This window comes from Garra rufa, chromosome 1 (assembly GCF_049309525.1).
Source record: "Garra rufa chromosome 1, GarRuf1.0, whole genome shotgun sequence".
Taxonomy (NCBI): domain Eukaryota; kingdom Metazoa; phylum Chordata; class Actinopteri; order Cypriniformes; family Cyprinidae; genus Garra; species Garra rufa.
In genome coordinates, this window is record NC_133361.1 from 108,072,538 (window position 1) to 108,093,063 (window position 20,526).

The 20,526-nt window shown below is 39.2% G+C and overlaps 23 non-coding genes across 23 annotated transcripts in view; all 23 read right to left on the bottom strand.

The window, feature by feature from the left end:
• LOC141304554 (5S ribosomal RNA) overlaps positions 1 to 74 on the bottom strand; it is a 119-nt gene extending 45 nt beyond the window's left edge. Inside the window, exon 1 of the ribosomal RNA XR_012344301.1 lies at positions 1 to 74. This exon is cut by the window's left edge and continues 45 nt beyond it. This is a non-coding gene — a ribosomal RNA (5S ribosomal RNA).
• An 84-nt stretch (positions 75 to 158) lies between these two features.
• On the bottom strand, positions 159 to 277 carry LOC141304565 (5S ribosomal RNA). The gene has a single exon (XR_012344302.1). It is a non-coding gene; the product is annotated as a 5S ribosomal RNA (ribosomal RNA).
• A 752-nt stretch (positions 278 to 1,029) lies between these two features.
• On the bottom strand, positions 1,030 to 1,148 carry LOC141312538 (5S ribosomal RNA). Its single transcript, XR_012349240.1, has one exon. It is a non-coding gene; the product is annotated as a 5S ribosomal RNA (ribosomal RNA).
• Positions 1,149 to 1,901: 753 nt separating this feature from the next.
• On the bottom strand, positions 1,902 to 2,020 carry LOC141319042 (5S ribosomal RNA). Its single transcript, XR_012353320.1, has one exon. It is a non-coding gene; the product is annotated as a 5S ribosomal RNA (ribosomal RNA).
• A 752-nt stretch (positions 2,021 to 2,772) lies between these two features.
• On the bottom strand, positions 2,773 to 2,891 carry LOC141304576 (5S ribosomal RNA). The gene has a single exon (XR_012344303.1). It is a non-coding gene; the product is annotated as a 5S ribosomal RNA (ribosomal RNA).
• An 84-nt stretch (positions 2,892 to 2,975) lies between these two features.
• Positions 2,976 to 3,094, bottom strand: LOC141304587 (5S ribosomal RNA). The gene has a single exon (XR_012344304.1). It is a non-coding gene; the product is annotated as a 5S ribosomal RNA (ribosomal RNA).
• A 752-nt stretch (positions 3,095 to 3,846) lies between these two features.
• On the bottom strand, positions 3,847 to 3,965 carry LOC141312549 (5S ribosomal RNA). The gene has a single exon (XR_012349241.1). It is a non-coding gene; the product is annotated as a 5S ribosomal RNA (ribosomal RNA).
• Positions 3,966 to 4,720: 755 nt separating this feature from the next.
• Positions 4,721 to 4,839, bottom strand: LOC141314618 (5S ribosomal RNA). The gene has a single exon (XR_012350170.1). It is a non-coding gene; the product is annotated as a 5S ribosomal RNA (ribosomal RNA).
• Positions 4,840 to 4,923: 84 nt separating this feature from the next.
• LOC141317554 (5S ribosomal RNA) lies at positions 4,924 to 5,042 on the bottom strand. Its single transcript, XR_012351926.1, has one exon. It is a non-coding gene; the product is annotated as a 5S ribosomal RNA (ribosomal RNA).
• A 752-nt stretch (positions 5,043 to 5,794) lies between these two features.
• Positions 5,795 to 5,913, bottom strand: LOC141312560 (5S ribosomal RNA). The gene has a single exon (XR_012349242.1). It is a non-coding gene; the product is annotated as a 5S ribosomal RNA (ribosomal RNA).
• Positions 5,914 to 6,666: 753 nt separating this feature from the next.
• On the bottom strand, positions 6,667 to 6,785 carry LOC141319043 (5S ribosomal RNA). The gene has a single exon (XR_012353321.1). It is a non-coding gene; the product is annotated as a 5S ribosomal RNA (ribosomal RNA).
• Positions 6,786 to 7,537: 752 nt separating this feature from the next.
• LOC141312571 (5S ribosomal RNA) lies at positions 7,538 to 7,656 on the bottom strand. Its single transcript, XR_012349243.1, has one exon. It is a non-coding gene; the product is annotated as a 5S ribosomal RNA (ribosomal RNA).
• Positions 7,657 to 8,409: 753 nt separating this feature from the next.
• LOC141304598 (5S ribosomal RNA) lies at positions 8,410 to 8,528 on the bottom strand. Its single transcript, XR_012344305.1, has one exon. It is a non-coding gene; the product is annotated as a 5S ribosomal RNA (ribosomal RNA).
• Positions 8,529 to 8,612: 84 nt separating this feature from the next.
• LOC141304609 (5S ribosomal RNA) lies at positions 8,613 to 8,731 on the bottom strand. Its single transcript, XR_012344306.1, has one exon. It is a non-coding gene; the product is annotated as a 5S ribosomal RNA (ribosomal RNA).
• A 752-nt stretch (positions 8,732 to 9,483) lies between these two features.
• Positions 9,484 to 9,602, bottom strand: LOC141312584 (5S ribosomal RNA). The gene has a single exon (XR_012349244.1). It is a non-coding gene; the product is annotated as a 5S ribosomal RNA (ribosomal RNA).
• A 755-nt stretch (positions 9,603 to 10,357) lies between these two features.
• LOC141314629 (5S ribosomal RNA) lies at positions 10,358 to 10,476 on the bottom strand. The gene has a single exon (XR_012350181.1). It is a non-coding gene; the product is annotated as a 5S ribosomal RNA (ribosomal RNA).
• An 84-nt stretch (positions 10,477 to 10,560) lies between these two features.
• Positions 10,561 to 10,679, bottom strand: LOC141317555 (5S ribosomal RNA). The gene has a single exon (XR_012351927.1). It is a non-coding gene; the product is annotated as a 5S ribosomal RNA (ribosomal RNA).
• A 752-nt stretch (positions 10,680 to 11,431) lies between these two features.
• On the bottom strand, positions 11,432 to 11,550 carry LOC141312595 (5S ribosomal RNA). The gene has a single exon (XR_012349245.1). It is a non-coding gene; the product is annotated as a 5S ribosomal RNA (ribosomal RNA).
• Positions 11,551 to 12,303: 753 nt separating this feature from the next.
• LOC141304620 (5S ribosomal RNA) lies at positions 12,304 to 12,422 on the bottom strand. Its single transcript, XR_012344307.1, has one exon. It is a non-coding gene; the product is annotated as a 5S ribosomal RNA (ribosomal RNA).
• An 84-nt stretch (positions 12,423 to 12,506) lies between these two features.
• On the bottom strand, positions 12,507 to 12,625 carry LOC141304642 (5S ribosomal RNA). Its single transcript, XR_012344309.1, has one exon. It is a non-coding gene; the product is annotated as a 5S ribosomal RNA (ribosomal RNA).
• A 753-nt stretch (positions 12,626 to 13,378) lies between these two features.
• On the bottom strand, positions 13,379 to 13,497 carry LOC141312606 (5S ribosomal RNA). Its single transcript, XR_012349246.1, has one exon. It is a non-coding gene; the product is annotated as a 5S ribosomal RNA (ribosomal RNA).
• Positions 13,498 to 14,250: 753 nt separating this feature from the next.
• On the bottom strand, positions 14,251 to 14,369 carry LOC141304653 (5S ribosomal RNA). The gene has a single exon (XR_012344310.1). It is a non-coding gene; the product is annotated as a 5S ribosomal RNA (ribosomal RNA).
• Positions 14,370 to 15,122: 753 nt separating this feature from the next.
• On the bottom strand, positions 15,123 to 15,241 carry LOC141304664 (5S ribosomal RNA). The gene has a single exon (XR_012344311.1). It is a non-coding gene; the product is annotated as a 5S ribosomal RNA (ribosomal RNA).
• Positions 15,242 to 20,526: the final 5,285 nt, after the last annotated feature.

The following is a 20,526-nucleotide window of genomic DNA, read 5'->3' on the forward strand; positions in this document are numbered from 1 at the left end:
TAAGCAGGCCCGACGCTGCTTAGCTTCCGAGATCAGACGAGATCGGGCGCTCTCAGCGCGGTATGGCCGTAAGCGAGGGCTGCTCCAAAAAGTGGGCCATTTAAAGATCAGCCTCCGTAAAAGCCAGCATATTATATAAATAGTGAAGAAAAGGCAAAAGCTTACAGCACCTGGTATTCCCAGGCGGTCTCCCATCCAAGTACTAAGCAGGCCCGACGCTGCTTAGCTTCCGAGATCAGACGAGATCGGGCGCTCTCAGCGCGGTATGGCCGTAAGCGAGGGCTGCTCCAAAAAGTGGGCTATTTAAAGATCAGCCTCCGTAAAAGCCAGCATATTATATAAATAGTGAAGAAAAGGCAAAAGCTTACAGCACCTGGTATTCCCAGGCGGTCTCCCATCCAAGTGTAACAATCGGCCTTATCAGCCGAGTTACAAGACTAAAATGGGGTCAGATTTAACTGTGAGAGATGACTAGTGGTTAAAAGAATGAGACATAAAAGAAGATTGGTTTAAATAGATTTGGTTTATTTACAAGGTTCACATAAAAGACTTTAAAACAACACGATAAAACGAGGTAAACGCTGTTAAAAGAATATAGTTCATTTGTCCATACCCTAAAAACAGTCCAAGAATCCCAGTGTGTTGATAAGTCCAATGTGAGTGTCCACCGGTGTATATACAATCCACAGAAAGTGTAATCCAAAGTTTGCAGGTGGTGAATGGAAAGGTGAGCTCTAAAATTAGCAACTCCTCAATCCAACAGTTTGGTGACTGTCCTTTGTTTGTCATGCTGCTCTCTTATACAGTTGTACTTCCTGCTTCCTGTCATGTGTCTAGTCACATGGCAGGCCAACCATCCATTTTTAAAGACACACACTCACTTAAAATGTTAAGAGTAATAAAATGGCCTAAAAAACATGTAAAACACTTAAAACTCTATAATACATTTAAATGATTGTAATAAATAGAGCGGTAAAACACGTCTTTCTAAAAGCCAGCATATTATATAAATAGTGAAGAAAAGGCAAATGCTTACAGCACCTGGTATTCCCAGGCGGTCTCCCATCCAAGTACTAAGCAGGCCCGACGCTGCTTAGCTTCCGAGATCAGACGAGATCGGGCGCTCTCAGCGCGGTATGGCCGTAAGCGAGGGCTGCTCCAAAAAGTGGGCTATTTAAAGATCAGCCTCCGTAAAAGCCAGCATATTATATAAATAGTGAAGAAAAGGCAAAAGCTTACAGCACCTGGTATTCCCAGGCGGTCTCCCATCCAAGTGTAACAATCGGCCTTATCAGCCGAGTTACAAGACTAAAATGGGGTCAGATTTAACTGTGAGAGATGACTAGTGGTTAAAAGAATGAGACATAAAAGAAGATTGGTTTAAATAGATTTGGTTTATTTACAAGGTTCACATAAAAGACTTTAAAACAACACGATAAAACGAGGTAAACGCTGTTAAAAGAATACAGTTCATTTGTCCATACCCTAAAAACAGTCCAAGAATCCCAGTGTGTTGATAAGTCCAATGTGAGTGTCCACCGGTGTATATACAATCCACAGAAAGTGTAATCCAAAGTTTGCAGGTGGTGAATGGAAAGGTGAGCTCTAAAATTAGCAACTCCTCAATCCAACAGTTTGGTGACTGTCCTTTGTTTGTCATGCTGCTCTCTTATACAGTTGTACTTCCTGCTTCCTGTCATGTGTCTAGTCACATGGCAGGCCAACCATCCATTTTTTAAAGACACACACTCACTTAAAATGTTAAGAGTAATAAAATGGCCTAAAAAACATGTAAAACACTTAAAACTCTATAATACATTTAAATGATTGTAATAAATAGAGCGGTAAAACACGTCTTTCTAAAAGCCAGCATATTATATAAATAGTGAAGAAAAGGCAAAAGCTTACAGCACCTGGTATTCCCAGGCGGTCTCCCATCCAAGTACTAAGCAGGCCCGACTATGCTTAGCTTCCGAGATCAGACGAGATCGGGCGCTCTCAGCGCGGTATGGCCGTAAGCGAGGGCTGCTCCAAAAAGTGGGCCATTTAAAGATCAGCCTCCGTAAAAGCCAGCATATTATATAAATAGTGAAGAAAAGGCAAAAGCTTACAGCACCTGGTATTCCCAGGCGGTCTCCCATCCAAGTGTAACAATCGGCCTTATCAGCCGAGTTACAAGACTAAAATGGGGTCAGATTTAACTGTGAGAGATGACTAGTGGTTAAAAGAATGAGACATAAAAGAAGATTGGTTTAAATAGATTTGGTTTATTTACAAGGTTCACATAAAAGACTTTAAAACAACACGATAAAACGAGGTAAACGCTGTTAAAAGAATACAGTTCATTTGTCCATACCCTAAAAACAGTCCAAGAATCCCAGTGTGTTGATAAGTCCAATCTGAGTGTCCACCGGTGTATATACAATCCACAGAAAGTGTAATCCAAAGTTTGCAGGTGGTGAATGGAAAGGTGAGCTCTAAAATTAGCAACTCCTCAATCCAACAGTTTGGTGACTGTCCTTTGTTTGTCATGCTGCTCTCTTATACAGTTGTACTTCCTGCTTCCTGTCATGTGTCTAGTCACATGGCAGGCCAACCATCCATTTTTAAAGACACACACTCACTTAAAATGTTAAGAGTAATAAAATGGCCTAAAAAACATGTAAAACACTTAAAACTCTATAATACATTTAAATGATTGTAATAAATAGAGCGGTAAAACACGTCTTTCTAAAAGCCAGCATATTATATAAATAGTGAAGAAAAGGCAAAAGCTTACAGCACCTGGTATTCCCAGGCGGTCTCCCATCCAAGTACTAAGCAGGCCCGACGCTGCTTAGCTTCCGAGATCAGACGAGATCGGGCGCTCTCAGCGCGGTATGGCCGTAAGCGAGGGCTGCTCCAAAAAGTGGGCCATTTAAAGATCAGCCTCCGTAAAAGCCAGCATATTATATAAATAGTGAAGAAAAGGCAAAAGCTTACAGCACCTGGTATTCCCAGGCGGTCTCCCATCCAAGTACTAAGCAGGCCCGACGCTGCTTAGCTTCCGAGATCAGACGAGATCGGGCGCTCTCAGCGCGGTATGGCCGTAAGCGAGGGCTGCTCCAAAAAGTGGGCTATTTAAAGATCAGCCTCCGTAAAAGCCAGCATATTATATAAATAGTGAAGAAAAGGCAAAAGCTTACAGCACCTGGTATTCCCAGGCGGTCTCCCATCCAAGTGTAACAATCGGCCTTATCAGCCGAGTTACAAGACTAAAATGGGGTCAGATTTAACTGTGAGAGATGACTAGTGGTTAAAAGAATGAGACATAAAAGAAGATTGGTTTAAATAGATTTGGTTTATTTACAAGGTTCACATAAAAGACTTTAAAACAACACGATAAAACGAGGTAAACGCTGTTAAAAGAATATAGTTCATTTGTCCATACCCTAAAAACAGTCCAAGAATCCCAGTGTGTTGATAAGTCCAATGTGAGTGTCCACCGGTGTATATACAATCCACAGAAAGTGTAATCCAAAGTTTGCAGGTGGTGAATGGAAAGGTGAGCTCTAAAATTAGCAACTCCTCAATCCAACAGTTTGGTGACTGTCCTTTGTTTGTCATGCTGCTCTCTTATACAGTTGTACTTCCTGCTTCCTGTCATGTGTCTAGTCACATGGCAGGCCAACCATCCATTTTTAAAGACACACACTCACTTAAAATGTTAAGAGTAATAAAATGGCCTAAAAAACATGTAAAACACTTAAAACTCTATAATACATTTAAATGATTGTAATAAATAGAGCGGTAAAACACGTCTTTCTAAAAGCCAGCATATTATATAAATAGTGAAGAAAAGGCAAATGCTTACAGCACCTGGTATTCCCAGGCGGTCTCCCATCCAAGTACTAAGCAGGCCCGACGCTGCTTAGCTTCCGAGATCAGACGAGATCGGGCGCTCTCAGCGCGGTATGGCCGTAAGCGAGGGCTGCTCCAAAAAGTGGGCTATTTAAAGATCAGCCTCCGTAAAAGCCAGCATATTATATAAATAGTGAAGAAAAGGCAAAAGCTTACAGCACCTGGTATTCCCAGGCGGTCTCCCATCCAAGTGTAACAATCGGCCTTATCAGCCGAGTTACAAGACTAAAATGGGGTCAGATTTAACTGTGAGAGATGACTAGTGGTTAAAAGAATGAGACATAAAAGAAGATTGGTTTAAATAGATTTGGTTTATTTACAAGGTTCACATAAAAGACTTTAAAACAACACGATAAAACGAGGTAAACGCTGTTAAAAGAATACAGTTCATTTGTCCATACCCTAAAAACAGTCCAAGAATCCTAGTGTGTTGATAAGTCCAATGTGAGTGTCCACCATTGTATATACAATCCACAGAAAGTGTAATCCAAAGTTTGCAGGTGGTGAATGGAAAGGTGATCTCTAAAATTAGCAAACTCCTTAATCCAACAGTTTGGTGACTGTCCTTTGTTTGTCATGCTGCTCTCTTATACAGTTGTACTTCCTGCTTCCTGTCATGTGTCTAGTCACATGGCAGGCCAACCATCCATTTATTTAAGACACACACACACTTAAAATGTTAAGAGCAATAAAATGGCCTAAAAAAACATGTAAAACACTTAACACTCTATAATACATTTAAATGATTGTAATAAAAAGAGCGGTAAAACACGTCTTTCTAAAAGCCAGCATATTATATAAATAGTGAAGAAAAGGCAAAAGCTTACAGCACCTGGTATTCCCAGGCGGTCTCCCATCCAAGTACTAACCAGGCCCGACGCTGCTTTGCTTCCGAGATCAGACGAGATCGGGCGGTCTCAGCGCGGTATGGCCGTAAGCGAGGGCTGCTCCAAAAAGTGGCCTATTTAAAGATCAGCCTCCGTAAAAGCCAGCATATTATATAAATAGTGAAGAAAAGGCAAAAGCTTACAGCACCTGGTATTCCCAGGCGGTCTCCCATCTAAGTACTAACCAGGCCCGACGCTGCTTTGCTTCCGAGATCAGACGAGATCGGGCGCTCTCAGCGCAGTATGGCCGTAAGCGAGTACTGCTCCAAAAAGTGGGCTATTTATAGATCAGCCTCCGTAAAAGCCATCATATTATATAAATAGTGAAGAAAAGGCAAAAGCTTACAGCACCTGGTATTCCCAGGCGGTCTCCCATCCAAGTGTAACAATCGGCCTTATCAGCCGAGTTACAAGACTAAAATGGGGTCAGATTTAACTGTGAGAGATGACTAGTGGTTAAAAGAATGAGACATAAAAGAAGATTGGTTTAAATAGATTTGGTTTATTTACAAGGTTCACATAAAAGACTTTAAAACAACACGATAAAACGAGGTAAACGCTGTTAAAAGAATACAGTTCATTTGTCCATACCCTAAAAACAGTCCAAGAATCCCAGTGTGTTGATAAGTCCAATCTGAGTGTCCACCGGTGTATATACAATCCACAGAAAGTGTAATCCAAAGTTTGCAGGTGGTGAATGGAAAGGTGAGCTCTAAAATTAGCAACTCCTCAATCCAACAGTTTGGTGACTGTCCTTTGTTTGTCATGCTGCTCTCTTATACAGTTGTACTTCCTGCTTCCTGTCATGTGTCTAGTCACATGGCAGGCCAACCATCCATTTTTAAAGACACACACTCACTTAAAATGTTAAGAGTAATAAAATGGCCTAAAAAACATGTAAAACACTTAAAACTCTATAATACATTTAAATGATTGTAATAAATAGAGCGGTAAAACACGTCTTTCTAAAAGCCAGCATATTATATAAATAGTGAAGAAAAGGCAAATGCTTACAGCACCTGGTATTCCCAGGCGGTCTCCCATCCAAGTACTAAGCAGGCCCGACGCTGCTTAGCTTCCGAGATCAGACGAGATCGGGCGCTCTCAGCGCGGTATGGCCGTAAGCGAGGGCTGCTACAAAAAGTGGGCTATTTAAAGATCAGCCTCCGTAAAAGCCAGCATATTATATAAATAGTGAAGAAAAGGCAAAAGCTTACAGCACCTGGTATTCCCAGGCGGTCTCCCATCCAAGTGTAACAATCGGCCTTATCAGCCGAGTTACAAGACTAAAATGGGGTCAGATTTAACTGTGAGAGATGACTAGTGGTTAAAAGAATGAGACATAAAAGAAGATTGGTTTAAATAGATTTGGTTTATTTACAAGGTTCACATAAAAGACTTTAAAACAACACGATAAAACGAGGTAAACGCTGTTAAAAGAATACAGTTCATTTGTCCATACCCTAAAAACAGTCCAAGAATCCCAGTGTGTTGATAAGTCCAATGTGAGTGTCCACCGGTGTATATACAATCCACAGAAAGTGTAATCCAAAGTTTGCAGGTGGTGAATGGAAAGGTGAGCTCTAAAATTAGCAACTCCTCAATCCAACAGTTTGGTGACTGTCCTTTGTTTGTCATGCTGCTCTCTTATACAGTTGTACTTCCTGCTTCCTGTCATGTGTCTAGTCACATGGCAGGCCAACCATCCATTTTTTAAAGACACACACTCACTTAAAATGTTAAGAGTAATAAAATGGCCTAAAAAACATGTAAAACACTTAAAACTCTATAATACATTTAAATGATTGTAATAAATAGAGCGGTAAAACACGTCTTTCTAAAAGCCAGCATATTATATAAATAGTGAAGAAAAGGCAAAAGCTTACAGCACCTGGTATTCCCAGGCGGTCTCCCATCCAAGTACTAAGCAGGCCCGACTATGCTTAGCTTCCGAGATCAGACGAGATCGGGCGCTCTCAGCGCGGTATGGCCGTAAGCGAGGGCTGCTCCAAAAAGTGGGCCATTTAAAGATCAGCCTCCGTAAAAGCCAGCATATTATATAAATAGTGAAGAAAAGGCAAAAGCTTACAGCACCTGGTATTCCCAGGCGGTCTCCCATCCAAGTGTAACAATCGGCCTTATCAGCCGAGTTACAAGACTAAAATGGGGTCAGATTTAACTGTGAGAGATGACTAGTGGTTAAAAGAATGAGACATAAAAGAAGATTGGTTTAAATAGATTTGGTTTATTTACAAGGTTCACATAAAAGACTTTAAAACAACACGATAAAACGAGGTAAACGCTGTTAAAAGAATACAGTTCATTTGTCCATACCCTAAAAACAGTCCAAGAATCCCAGTGTGTTGATAAGTCCAATCTGAGTGTCCACCGGTGTATATACAATCCACAGAAAGTGTAATCCAAAGTTTGCAGGTGGTGAATGGAAAGGTGAGCTCTAAAATTAGCAACTCCTCAATCCAACAGTTTGGTGACTGTCCTTTGTTTGTCATGCTGCTCTCTTATACAGTTGTACTTCCTGCTTCCTGTCATGTGTCTAGTCACATGGCAGGCCAACCATCCATTTTTAAAGACACACACTCACTTAAAATGTTAAGAGTAATAAAATGGCCTAAAAAACATGTAAAACACTTAAAACTCTATAATACATTTAAATGATTGTAATAAATAGAGCGGTAAAACACGTCTTTCTAAAAGCCAGCATATTATATAAATAGTGAAGAAAAGGCAAATGCTTACAGCACCTGGTATTCCCAGGCGGTCTCCCATCCAAGTACTAAGCAGGCCCGACGCTGCTTAGCTTCCGAGATCAGACGAGATCGGGCGCTCTCAGCGCGGTATGGCCGTAAGCGAGGGCTGCTCCAAAAAGTGGGCTATTTAAAGATCAGCCTCCGTAAAAGCCAGCATATTATATAAATAGTGAAGAAAAGGCAAAAGCTTACAGCACCTGGTATTCCCAGGCGGTCTCCCATCCAAGTGTAACAATCGGCCTTATCAGCCGAGTTACAAGACTAAAATGGGGTCAGATTTAACTGTGAGAGATGACTAGTGGTTAAAAGAATGAGACATAAAAGAAGATTGGTTTAAATAGATTTGGTTTATTTACAAGGTTCACATAAAAGACTTTAAAACAACACGATAAAACGAGGTAAACGCTGTTAAAAGAATACAGTTCATTTGTCCATACCCTAAAAACAGTCCAAGAATCCCAGTGTGTTGATAAGTCCAATGTGAGTGTCCACCGGTGTATATACAATCCACAGAAAGTGTAATCCAAAGTTTGCAGGTGGTGAATGGAAAGGTGAGCTCTAAAATTAGCAACTCCTCAATCCAACAGTTTGGTGACTGTCCTTTGTTTGTCATGCTGCTCTCTTATACAGTTGTACTTCCTGCTTCCTGTCATGTGTCTAGTCACATGGCAGGCCAACCATCCATTTTTTAAAGACACACACTCACTTAAAATGTTAAGAGTAATAAAATGGCCTAAAAAACATGTAAAACACTTAAAACTCTATAATACATTTAAATGATTGTAATAAATAGAGCGGTAAAACACGTCTTTCTAAAAGCCAGCATATTATATAAATAGTGAAGAAAAGGCAAAAGCTTACAGCACCTGGTATTCCCAGGCGGTCTCCCATCCAAGTACTAAGCAGGCCCGACGCTGCTTAGCTTCCGAGATCAGACGAGATCGGGCGCTCTCAGCGCGGTATGGCCGTAAGCGAGGGCTGCTCCAAAAAGTGGGCCATTTAAAGATCAGCCTCCGTAAAAGCCAGCATATTATATAAATAGTGAAGAAAAGGCAAAAGCTTACAGCACCTGGTATTCCCAGGCGGTCTCCCATCCAAGTACTAAGCAGGCCCGACGCTGCTTAGCTTCCGAGATCAGACGAGATCGGGCGCTCTCAGCGCGGTATGGCCGTAAGCGAGGGCTGCTCCAAAAAGTGGGCTATTTAAAGATCAGCCTCCGTAAAAGCCAGCATATTATATAAATAGTGAAGAAAAGGCAAAAGCTTACAGCACCTGGTATTCCCAGGCGGTCTCCCATCCAAGTGTAACAATCGGCCTTATCAGCCGAGTTACAAGACTAAAATGGGGTCAGATTTAACTGTGAGAGATGACTAGTGGTTAAAAGAATGAGACATAAAAGAAGATTGGTTTAAATAGATTTGGTTTATTTACAAGGTTCACATAAAAGACTTTAAAACAACACGATAAAACGAGGTAAACGCTGTTAAAAGAATATAGTTCATTTGTCCATACCCTAAAAACAGTCCAAGAATCCCAGTGTGTTGATAAGTCCAATGTGAGTGTCCACCGGTGTATATACAATCCACAGAAAGTGTAATCCAAAGTTTGCAGGTGGTGAATGGAAAGGTGAGCTCTAAAATTAGCAACTCCTCAATCCAACAGTTTGGTGACTGTCCTTTGTTTGTCATGCTGCTCTCTTATACAGTTGTACTTCCTGCTTCCTGTCATGTGTCTAGTCACATGGCAGGCCAACCATCCATTTTTAAAGACACACACTCACTTAAAATGTTAAGAGTAATAAAATGGCCTAAAAAACATGTAAAACACTTAAAACTCTATAATACATTTAAATGATTGTAATAAATAGAGCGGTAAAACACGTCTTTCTAAAAGCCAGCATATTATATAAATAGTGAAGAAAAGGCAAATGCTTACAGCACCTGGTATTCCCAGGCGGTCTCCCATCCAAGTACTAAGCAGGCCCGACGCTGCTTAGCTTCCGAGATCAGACGAGATCGGGCGCTCTCAGCGCGGTATGGCCGTAAGCGAGGGCTGCTCCAAAAAGTGGGCTATTTAAAGATCAGCCTCCGTAAAAGCCAGCATATTATATAAATAGTGAAGAAAAGGCAAAAGCTTACAGCACCTGGTATTCCCAGGCGGTCTCCCATCCAAGTGTAACAATCGGCCTTATCAGCCGAGTTACAAGACTAAAATGGGGTCAGATTTAACTGTGAGAGATGACTAGTGGTTAAAAGAATGAGACATAAAAGAAGATTGGTTTAAATAGATTTGGTTTATTTACAAGGTTCACATAAAAGACTTTAAAACAACACGATAAAACGAGGTAAACGCTGTTAAAAGAATACAGTTCATTTGTCCATACCCTAAAAACAGTCCAAGAATCCTAGTGTGTTGATAAGTCCAATGTGAGTGTCCACCATTGTATATACAATCCACAGAAAGTGTAATCCAAAGTTTGCAGGTGGTGAATGGAAAGGTGATCTCTAAAATTAGCAAACTCCTTAATCCAACAGTTTGGTGACTGTCCTTTGTTTGTCATGCTGCTCTCTTATACAGTTGTACTTCCTGCTTCCTGTCATGTGTCTAGTCACATGGCAGGCCAACCATCCATTTATTTAAGACACACACACACTTAAAATGTTAAGAGCAATAAAATGGCCTAAAAAAACATGTAAAACACTTAACACTCTATAATACATTTAAATGATTGTAATAAAAAGAGCGGTAAAACACGTCTTTCTAAAAGCCAGCATATTATATAAATAGTGAAGAAAAGGCAAAAGCTTACAGCACCTGGTATTCCCAGGCGGTCTCCCATCCAAGTACTAACCAGGCCCGACGCTGCTTTGCTTCCGAGATCAGACGAGATCGGGCGGTCTCAGCGCGGTATGGCCGTAAGCGAGGGCTGCTCCAAAAAGTGGCCTATTTAAAGATCAGCCTCCGTAAAAGCCAGCATATTATATAAATAGTGAAGAAAAGGCAAAAGCTTACAGCACCTGGTATTCCCAGGCGGTCTCCCATCTAAGTACTAACCAGGCCCGACGCTGCTTTGCTTCCGAGATCAGACGAGATCGGGCGCTCTCAGCGCAGTATGGCCGTAAGCGAGTACTGCTCCAAAAAGTGGGCTATTTATAGATCAGCCTCCGTAAAAGCCATCATATTATATAAATAGTGAAGAAAAGGCAAAAGCTTACAGCACCTGGTATTCCCAGGCGGTCTCCCATCCAAGTGTAACAATCGGCCTTATCAGCCGAGTTACAAGACTAAAATGGGGTCAGATTTAACTGTGAGAGATGACTAGTGGTTAAAAGAATGAGACATAAAAGAAGATTGGTTTAAATAGATTTGGTTTATTTACAAGGTTCACATAAAAGACTTTAAAACAACACGATAAAACGAGGTAAACGCTGTTAAAAGAATACAGTTCATTTGTCCATACCCTAAAAACAGTCCAAGAATCCCAGTGTGTTGATAAGTCCAATCTGAGTGTCCACCGGTGTATATACAATCCACAGAAAGTGTAATCCAAAGTTTGCAGGTGGTGAATGGAAAGGTGAGCTCTAAAATTAGCAACTCCTCAATCCAACAGTTTGGTGACTGTCCTTTGTTTGTCATGCTGCTCTCTTATACAGTTGTACTTCCTGCTTCCTGTCATGTGTCTAGTCACATGGCAGGCCAACCATCCATTTTTAAAGACACACACTCACTTAAAATGTTAAGAGTAATAAAATGGCCTAAAAAACATGTAAAACACTTAAAACTCTATAATACATTTAAATGATTGTAATAAATAGAGCGGTAAAACACGTCTTTCTAAAAGCCAGCATATTATATAAATAGTGAAGAAAAGGCAAATGCTTACAGCACCTGGTATTCCCAGGCGGTCTCCCATCCAAGTACTAAGCAGGCCCGACGCTGCTTAGCTTCCGAGATCAGACGAGATCGGGCGCTCTCAGCGCGGTATGGCCGTAAGCGAGGGCTGCTACAAAAAGTGGGCTATTTAAAGATCAGCCTCCGTAAAAGCCAGCATATTATATAAATAGTGAAGAAAAGGCAAAAGCTTACAGCACCTGGTATTCCCAGGCGGTCTCCCATCCAAGTGTAACAATCGGCCTTATCAGCCGAGTTACAAGACTAAAATGGGGTCAGATTTAACTGTGAGAGATGACTAGTGGTTAAAAGAATGAGACATAAAAGAAGATTGGTTTAAATAGATTTGGTTTATTTACAAGGTTCACATAAAAGACTTTAAAACAACACGATAAAACGAGGTAAACGCTGTTAAAAGAATACAGTTCATTTGTCCATACCCTAAAAACAGTCCAAGAATCCCAGTGTGTTGATAAGTCCAATGTGAGTGTCCACCGGTGTATATACAATCCACAGAAAGTGTAATCCAAAGTTTGCAGGTGGTGAATGGAAAGGTGAGCTCTAAAATTAGCAACTCCTCAATCCAACAGTTTGGTGACTGTCCTTTGTTTGTCATGCTGCTCTCTTATACAGTTGTACTTCCTGCTTCCTGTCATGTGTCTAGTCACATGGCAGGCCAACCATCCATTTTTTAAAGACACACACTCACTTAAAATGTTAAGAGTAATAAAATGGCCTAAAAAACATGTAAAACACTTAAAACTCTATAATACATTTAAATGATTGTAATAAATAGAGCGGTAAAACACGTCTTTCTAAAAGCCAGCATATTATATAAATAGTGAAGAAAAGGCAAAAGCTTACAGCACCTGGTATTCCCAGGCGGTCTCCCATCCAAGTACTAAGCAGGCCCGACGCTGCTTAGCTTCCGAGATCAGACGAGATCGGGCGCTCTCAGCGCGGTATGGCCGTAAGCGAGGGCTGCTCCAAAAAGTGGGCCATTTAAAGATCAGCCTCCGTAAAAGCCAGCATATTATATAAATAGTGAAGAAAAGGCAAAAGCTTACAGCACCTGGTATTCCCAGGCGGTCTCCCATCCAAGTACTAAGCAGGCCCGACGCTGCTTAGCTTCCGAGATCAGACGAGATCGGGCGCTCTCAGCGCGGTATGGCCGTAAGCGAGGGCTGCTCCAAAAAGTGGGCTATTTAAAGATCAGCCTCCGTAAAAGCCAGCATATTATATAAATAGTGAAGAAAAGGCAAAAGCTTACAGCACCTGGTATTCCCAGGCGGTCTCCCATCCAAGTGTAACAATCGGCCTTATCAGCCGAGTTACAAGACTAAAATGGGGTCAGATTTAACTGTGAGAGATGACTAGTGGTTAAAAGAATGAGACATAAAAGAAGATTGGTTTAAATAGATTTGGTTTATTTACAAGGTTCACATAAAAGACTTTAAAACAACACGATAAAACGAGGTAAACGCTGTTAAAAGAATACAGTTCATTTGTCCATACCCTAAAAACAGTCCAAGAATCCCAGTGTGTTGATAAGTCCAATGTGAGTGTCCACCGGTGTATATACAATCCACAGAAAGTGTAATCCAAAGTTTGCAGGTGGTGAATGGAAAGGTGAGCTCTAAAATTAGCAACTCCTCAATCCAACAGTTTGGTGACTGTCCTTTGTTTGTCATGCTGCTCTCTTATACAGTTGTACTTCCTGCTTCCTGTCATGTGTCTAGTCACATGGCAGGCCAACCATCCATTTTTTAAAGACACACACTCACTTAAAATGTTAAGAGTAATAAAATGGCCTAAAAAACATGTAAAACACTTAAAACTCTATAATACATTTAAATGATTGTAATAAATAGAGCGGTAAAACACGTCTTTCTAAAAGCCAGCATATTATATAAATAGTGAAGAAAAGGCAAATGCTTACAGCACCTGGTATTCCCAGGCGGTCTCCCATCCAAGTACTAAGCAGGCCCGACGCTGCTTAGCTTCCGAGATCAGACGAGATCGGGCGCTCTCAGCGCGGTATGGCCGTAAGCGAGGGCTGCTCCAAAAAGTGGGCTATTTAAAGATCAGCCTTCGTAAAAGCCAGCATATTATATAAATAGTGAAGAAAAGGCAAAAGCTTACAGCACCTGGTATTCCCAGGCAGTCTCCCATCCAAGTGTAACAATCGGCCTTATCAGCCGAGTTACAAGACTAAAATGGGGTCAGATTTAACTGTGAGAGATGACTAGTGGTTAAAAGAATGAGACATAAAAGAAGATTGGTTTAAATAGATTTAGTTTATTTACAAGGTTCACATAAAAGACTTTAAAACAACACGATAAAACGAGGTAAACGCTGTTAAAAGAATACAGTTCATTTGTCCATACCCTAAAAACAGTCCAAGAATCCCAGTGTGTTGATAAGTCCAATGTGAGTGTCCACCGGTGTATATACAATCCACAGAAAGTGTAATCCAAAGTTTGCAGGTGGTGAATGGAAAGGTGAGCTCTAAAATTAGCAACTCCTCAATCCAACAGTTTGGTGACTGTCCTTTGTTTGTCATGCTGCTCTCTTATACAGTTGTACTTCCTGCTTCCTGTCATGTGTCTAGTCACATGGCAGGCCAACCATCCATTTTTTAAAGACACACACTCACTTAAAATGTTAAGAGTAATAAAATGGCCTAAAAAACATGTAAAACACTTAAAACTCTATAATACATTTAAATGATTGTAATAAATAGAGCGGTAAAACACGTCTTTCTAAAAGCCAGCATATTATATAAATAGTGAAGAAAAGGCAAAAGCTTACAGCACCTGGTATTCCCAGGCGGTCTCCCATCCAAGTACTAAGCAGGCCCGACGCTGCTTAGCTTCCGAGATCAGACGAGATCGGGCGCTCTCAGCGCGGTATGGCCGTAAGCGAGGGCTGCTCCAAAAAGTGGGCCATTTAAAGATCAGCCTCCGTAAAAGCCAGCATATTATATAAATAGTGAAGAAAAGGCAAAAGCTTACAGCACCTGGTATTGCCAGGCGGTCTCCCATCCAAGTGTAACAATCGGCCTTATCAGCCGAGTTACAAGACTAAAATGGGGTCAGATTTAACTGTGAGAGATGACTAGTGGTTAAAAGAATGAGACATAAAAGAAGATTGGTTTAAATAGATTTGGTTTATTTACAAGGTTCACATAAAAGACTTTAAAACAACACGATAAAACGAGGTAAACGCTGTTAAAAGAATACAGTTCATTTGTCCATACCCTAAAAACAGTCCAAGAATCCCAGTGTGTTGATAAGTCCAATGTGAGTGTCCACCGGTGTATATACAATCCACAGAAAGTGTAATCCAAAGTTTGCAGGTGGTGAATGGAAAGGTGAGCTCTAAAATTAGCAACTCCTCAATCCAACAGTTTGGTGACTGTCCTTTGTTTGTCATGCTGCTCTCTTATACAGTTGTACTTCCTGCTTCCTGTCATGTGTCTAGTCACATGGCAGGCCAACCATCCATTTTTTAAAGACACACACTCACTTAAAATGTTAAGAGTAATAAAATGGCCTAAAAAACATGTAAAACACTTAAAACTCTATAATACATTTAAATGATTGTAATAAATAGAGCGGTAAAACACGTCTTTCTAAAAGCCAGCATATTATATAAATAGTGAAGAAAAGGCAAAAGCTTACAGCACCTGGTATTCCCAGGCGGTCTCCCATCCAAGTACTAAGCAGGCCCGACGCTGCTTAGCTTCCGAGATCAGACGAGATCGGGCGCTCTCAGCGCGGTATGGCCGTAAGCGAGGGCTGCTCCAAAAAGTGGGCTATTTAAAGATCAGCCTCCGTAAAAGCCAGCATATTATATAAATAGTGAAGAAAAGGCAAAAGCTTACAGCACCTGGTATTCCCAGGCGGTCTCCCATCCAAGTGTAACAATCGGCCTTATCAGCCGAGTTACAAGACTAAAATGGGGTCAGATTTAACTGTGAGAGATGACTAGTGGTTAAAAGAATGAGACATAAAAGAAGATTGGTTTAAATAGATTTGGTTTATTTACAAGGTTCACATACAGATCTGGCCATTAAAAATGCGTCTATTTTCACGCGGCAGCCTGCAATTCGGCACGCGTGGGCACGCGTCCTGCCGCAGCGGCTTTTTTAGATTTTTTTACAACGTTGTTGCACTTCATATGATATCCACCAGGTGGCGCAAGGAACAACATTCTGTAGCCAAACACCATGGCCAGCTCTAGGGGGCGTTGGTCACAAATACCAGTACAATAGTTCAATGATTCCTCTTTCCTGAAATTATGGTTCAAACCAATAGCAAAAAGATAGCCTATTCATAAGCAGGTGCAGTTGTATTGTTATTTTGTTTTCTTTCTTTGTTTTCCTGACGAACATTTATTAGACTGCATCGGAAACAGAAATGTTAATTTCGGTTATTTTATTTCTCCAACCGACAACTGACGTAAACCGCTAAATTCGTTTTCAGGGATTAATTATACACAAGCAAGAAGCAGCATAAACATCAGAACCTCACGTGCAGAGCTTATGCACATAGAAAAACCCAACAAACCTATATATAATAATAAATAAAATAGGCCCACATAAGAAATATATGTTTTTCTTTTCTGAATGAATAATAATTTAACGAATTAATAAGTAGCAAGCCTATATGCAGAATTTTAGGCAATTTCTGTGATGCGCCCTTAAACCAGCATCTTGTTTCCATTTTTTTTTTTTACAAATAGCCTACACGTTTTTTTTTTTATTTTATTTTTTTTTATTTTTATTGTGATTGTACACAAATAACAGAAATATGTAAAATATCATAGTTTTAAGCAATGCCGTACTCTTGAACGAGTATTGTAAGCTGTATCCACTTTATTAAGGGGAAAAAAATCAAGTGATCCTGACGGCGCCGCGGGCAGTTAAATTACTCGACCTCTTTCACCTTCAGGATAAAATACATTATATATTTCAGCGTTTTAAAGCAACATCAAATTAAGATATGCATGTTTAAGAGGTAGTTCTTTTTCTTTTTCTAAGATACACAATTTTAGATACACTGACAATTAATTTGAGTAGAGACAGATAGAAATGGGAAGGATAAATATAAACTACAGTATTTTTGCGATTTTGGTGCTTAGAAATTTATTCTAAGCGGGCCGCGGGCGAATAATATATATAGTTAATATAGCGCGGAGCGGGTGGATGCGGAATAAAACCTTGTGGAATCGGGACTGGAAAAGCACTTTGTTATATCCTATAGACTATTTAGATACTTCATCATCAAGCAAAAATTTATTCATAAGCAGGAGCAGTTTTATTATTATTTTCTTTTATTTTTTTCCTGTTGAACTTTTATTAGACTGCATTGAAAATAGAAATGTTAATTTCTGGGGTTTTTTTTCCAAACGACAACCGACGCGTTTAGTTATTATTAACGACAAGATTGTGTTAAATTACATTTAAATTGAAACGTGGCTGTGACACATTAATAACAGTTAAATTCGTTTTGAGGGGTTAATTGTACACAAGCAAAAAGCAGCATAAGCATCAGAACATCACGCGCAGATCTTATGCACAGAGAAAACCCAAAAAGCTGTATGTAAAATAAATAAAAATGCCCATATGCGAAATATAAATTTCTTAATGAATAATAATTTAACAAAACGAAATAAAATAAAATTAATAAGTAGCAAGCCTATATGCAGACTTTTAGGCAATTTCTGTGACGTGCCCTTGAACCAGCATCTTGTTTACATTTTTTTTTTTTTTTACAAATAGCATACACATCTGTTTTTTCGTTGTGATTGTACACAAATAACAGAAATATGTAAAATAGCATAGTTTTGAGCAATCCCTTACTCTTGAACGAGTATTGTAAGCTGTATCCACTTAATTAAAAGGGGAAAAAAAAGTGATCCTGACGGCGCCGCAGGCAGTTAAATAACTGGACCACTTTCACCTTCAGAATAAAACACATTATATATTTCAGCGTTTTAAAGCAACATCAAATTAAGATATGCATGTTTAAGAGGTAGTTCCTCTTTTTCTTTTTCTAAGATACACAATTTTAGATACACTGACAATTAATTTGAGTAGAGAGGAATAGAAATGGAGAGGATAAATATAAACTACAGTTTTTATAGAGTTAAAAATTAATTAATTAATTTATTAGTATTATTACTATTATTATTTTGATTTGTTTTTGCGATTTTGGTGCTTAGAAATTTATTCTAAGCGGGCAGCGGGCGAATAATATATAATATAGCGGGAGCGGGTGGATGCGGAATAAAACCTTGTGGAATCGGGACTGGAAAAGCACTTTATTGTTATATCCTGTAGACTATACTTCATCATCAAGCATGGGCGTCGGAAGCAAAATAAATGTGGGTGGGTCCTCCCCCAGAAAAATAAATTCTTTAGTATATGCCATTTTCTGTAGTCTGGTGCCTTTTATTTAATGTTTTTACACAATGCAAATACTCCATATTTACAAATATTACAAAAGACGGCTATACTGCAACATTTTCAGTGGCGTAAGTGATAATACGAGTAACATATCGCTTTTGACGCGGGAGACCCGAGTTCGCATCCGCCTTTTGGTGAAATCATTTTCGAAATCGTCTCTCTTTTCACTTATATCATATCGGAAAGGCATTTGTTTATTAGTTAATTAATGAAATAATTGAAAAGTTGAAATAAAGTATCAACTAGGGTAAGGTCACCTACCGTAAGTGTATCTGAGCACTATACTTTTAGGAGTGTTAATAATTAATTTTATTATTATTATTGTTATTATTATTAATATTATTATTATATTATTATTATTGTCTTTAGATTTGTTTTTACATTTTGATGCCGTACATTATTATGACGCACTGCCCATGCAGTTTTTTTTTTCTTTTTTCTTAAAAACTAATTGAAGTGAAAGGGAAGAAACCCATGTAGATTTGGCCTAATGTCCATAAATACTATAGCCTAGTATTATATCCTAATATAGAAAATAATTTAGACAAATAAACAGAAGGCTCACTTTTCAAAACAATAAAGCTTAGCCTATATGACTGACAACGAATACAACAATTGTTAAGTATCAAATCGACCAGACACCGAAACAGTTTCTTTCCTCAGGCAATCCATCTCATGAACACTTGATCGTGCAACATACAACACTATACATTCTTTATTCATTTTTCCGTTATTTATTTAAAGCACATACTTACTTCTATTCAAATGTCTTTGCTATTTTTGCACATTGTCTGTCTTGTATACCTCTATATTGTTATTTTTATAATATGTATCGTCTTGTCACTGTCATTCTGTAGCACTGTGGAGCTCTGTCACAAAAACAAAATCCTAGTATGTGCAAACATACCTGGCAATAAAGCTCATTCTGATTCTGATTCTGATTCTGAAAAGTGCTCCAGTGAGTTATGCAATTTTTTTCCACCTTTTTTTCTTTTTTTTTTTTTAAGTGGAAAAGTAGTTCTTCTATTTCGGAGAAGTTCATTAAGTCTGTCTCTTAACAGCTTCCAGTCACGAACTGCGGGTTGAATCTCCGACCAACGATCAGTAATTATTTTTTTTTTTTTAATTATTATTTTTTTTTATTATCTTTAAACAGCTCCAAATTAACATCATTTTAGCCTGGAACTAGGCTTAAGTCTGTTCTGGGAAACCAAAGGGAAGTGTATTTTTTTTTTTTTTTTTTTTTTTTTCAGTTTTCTGAAAAGTAGCCGTTAATGAGGCATCAGAGTTAAGCGGCATGCAGTATAAAGAGCGAAATGTTTATGAATGGCAGAGTGGGGGTGGGGTGGGGTGTTGAATGCTGTCTGTTGCCTTGTTGTAATCAACATTTGGAGACTTGGGGGTGCTGGGGGCGGATTCCGACTGCATTCAGTTGCATTTCGAATTCAGCATTCAAATGCATGCCAGGGAGAAGGGGAAAGCTTTCCTCACACGCTCCACTTTTTTCAAAACATTAGTGTCCAACCTGACACGCGGGTCAGTGGATAAACAACCCGAACCCGACCGTTTTCAAATAACCCACCCGCAACTCGGACCGCAGAATAAAAAAAATAAATATTGTACCCGACCCGCCTCCTGACCCGTATGTTTAATAATAAAGTGATTAAGCTGTGGAGATGCAGTCTGAAATATCCCGACATCAGAAATCCATTGGTGTACAAGCTAAAAAATAAAATTAAAATAAAACAATGTGTCCTGTTGTAAAGTCGTTGCCGTATTGTTGTGTATGAAGTTCAGATGTTATTATTTTAAGAAATATAGGCTATATGTTTTAGGATTCTCCTTATTTTTGTTTTAGACATCCATCAATCACGGTGAATAAAAAAAATTCCGCGCTGGTGGAAACAAGACTTTCGTTTCTACTTTTGAGACCGGTGTTCGGACGTTTTTCTAAAAAAAAAAAAATAAGAATTCAAAATTCAAAATTCAAAATTTATTGTCATAAAAACAGAAGGTGAATATAATTCAAAAATGTTAAGTATTTGCTGATTAAAGAAAACATGAAGGATGCCGCTTAATATTTGGCTTTTACGTGAACTTTAAAGCATATCCCTCATTCCATTTGTTTTCTTTGTTTTGTAATCTTTATATTATTTTCGTGAAATGTATTTTTGCTCAACATGCATTTCTCGTGGCCACGAGTTTAATGAATAAACCAACCTGCGTGACATTAGTAACCCAGAAATATTGGAGATATTTCGTTTTGAGTTAAGAAATTGTTTGCCTATATTAATTGTTATAGAAATTAATACAATATTAAATAATTATACAGGCGATGCTGTATATGCTAATGCTGTCTGTGCGCAATGTAGACAGCTTTCACAAGTGTTTACATGTATTACATTGGCCTACTTCAAATTAAATAGCCCTGCAAGAAACATTTCATGCATCCCAAAATCTTGTCCATTGACTGACCTTCTTTTTTTCCCATTATATTTGTATTATTCGTTTGTATTCGTTATTTTTTCCTTCATTTTGATCTCGTTACATAACATTCTGAATGTAAATGATACTGTAAAGGTGCTATGACTGGGGTTTTTACTGGAAT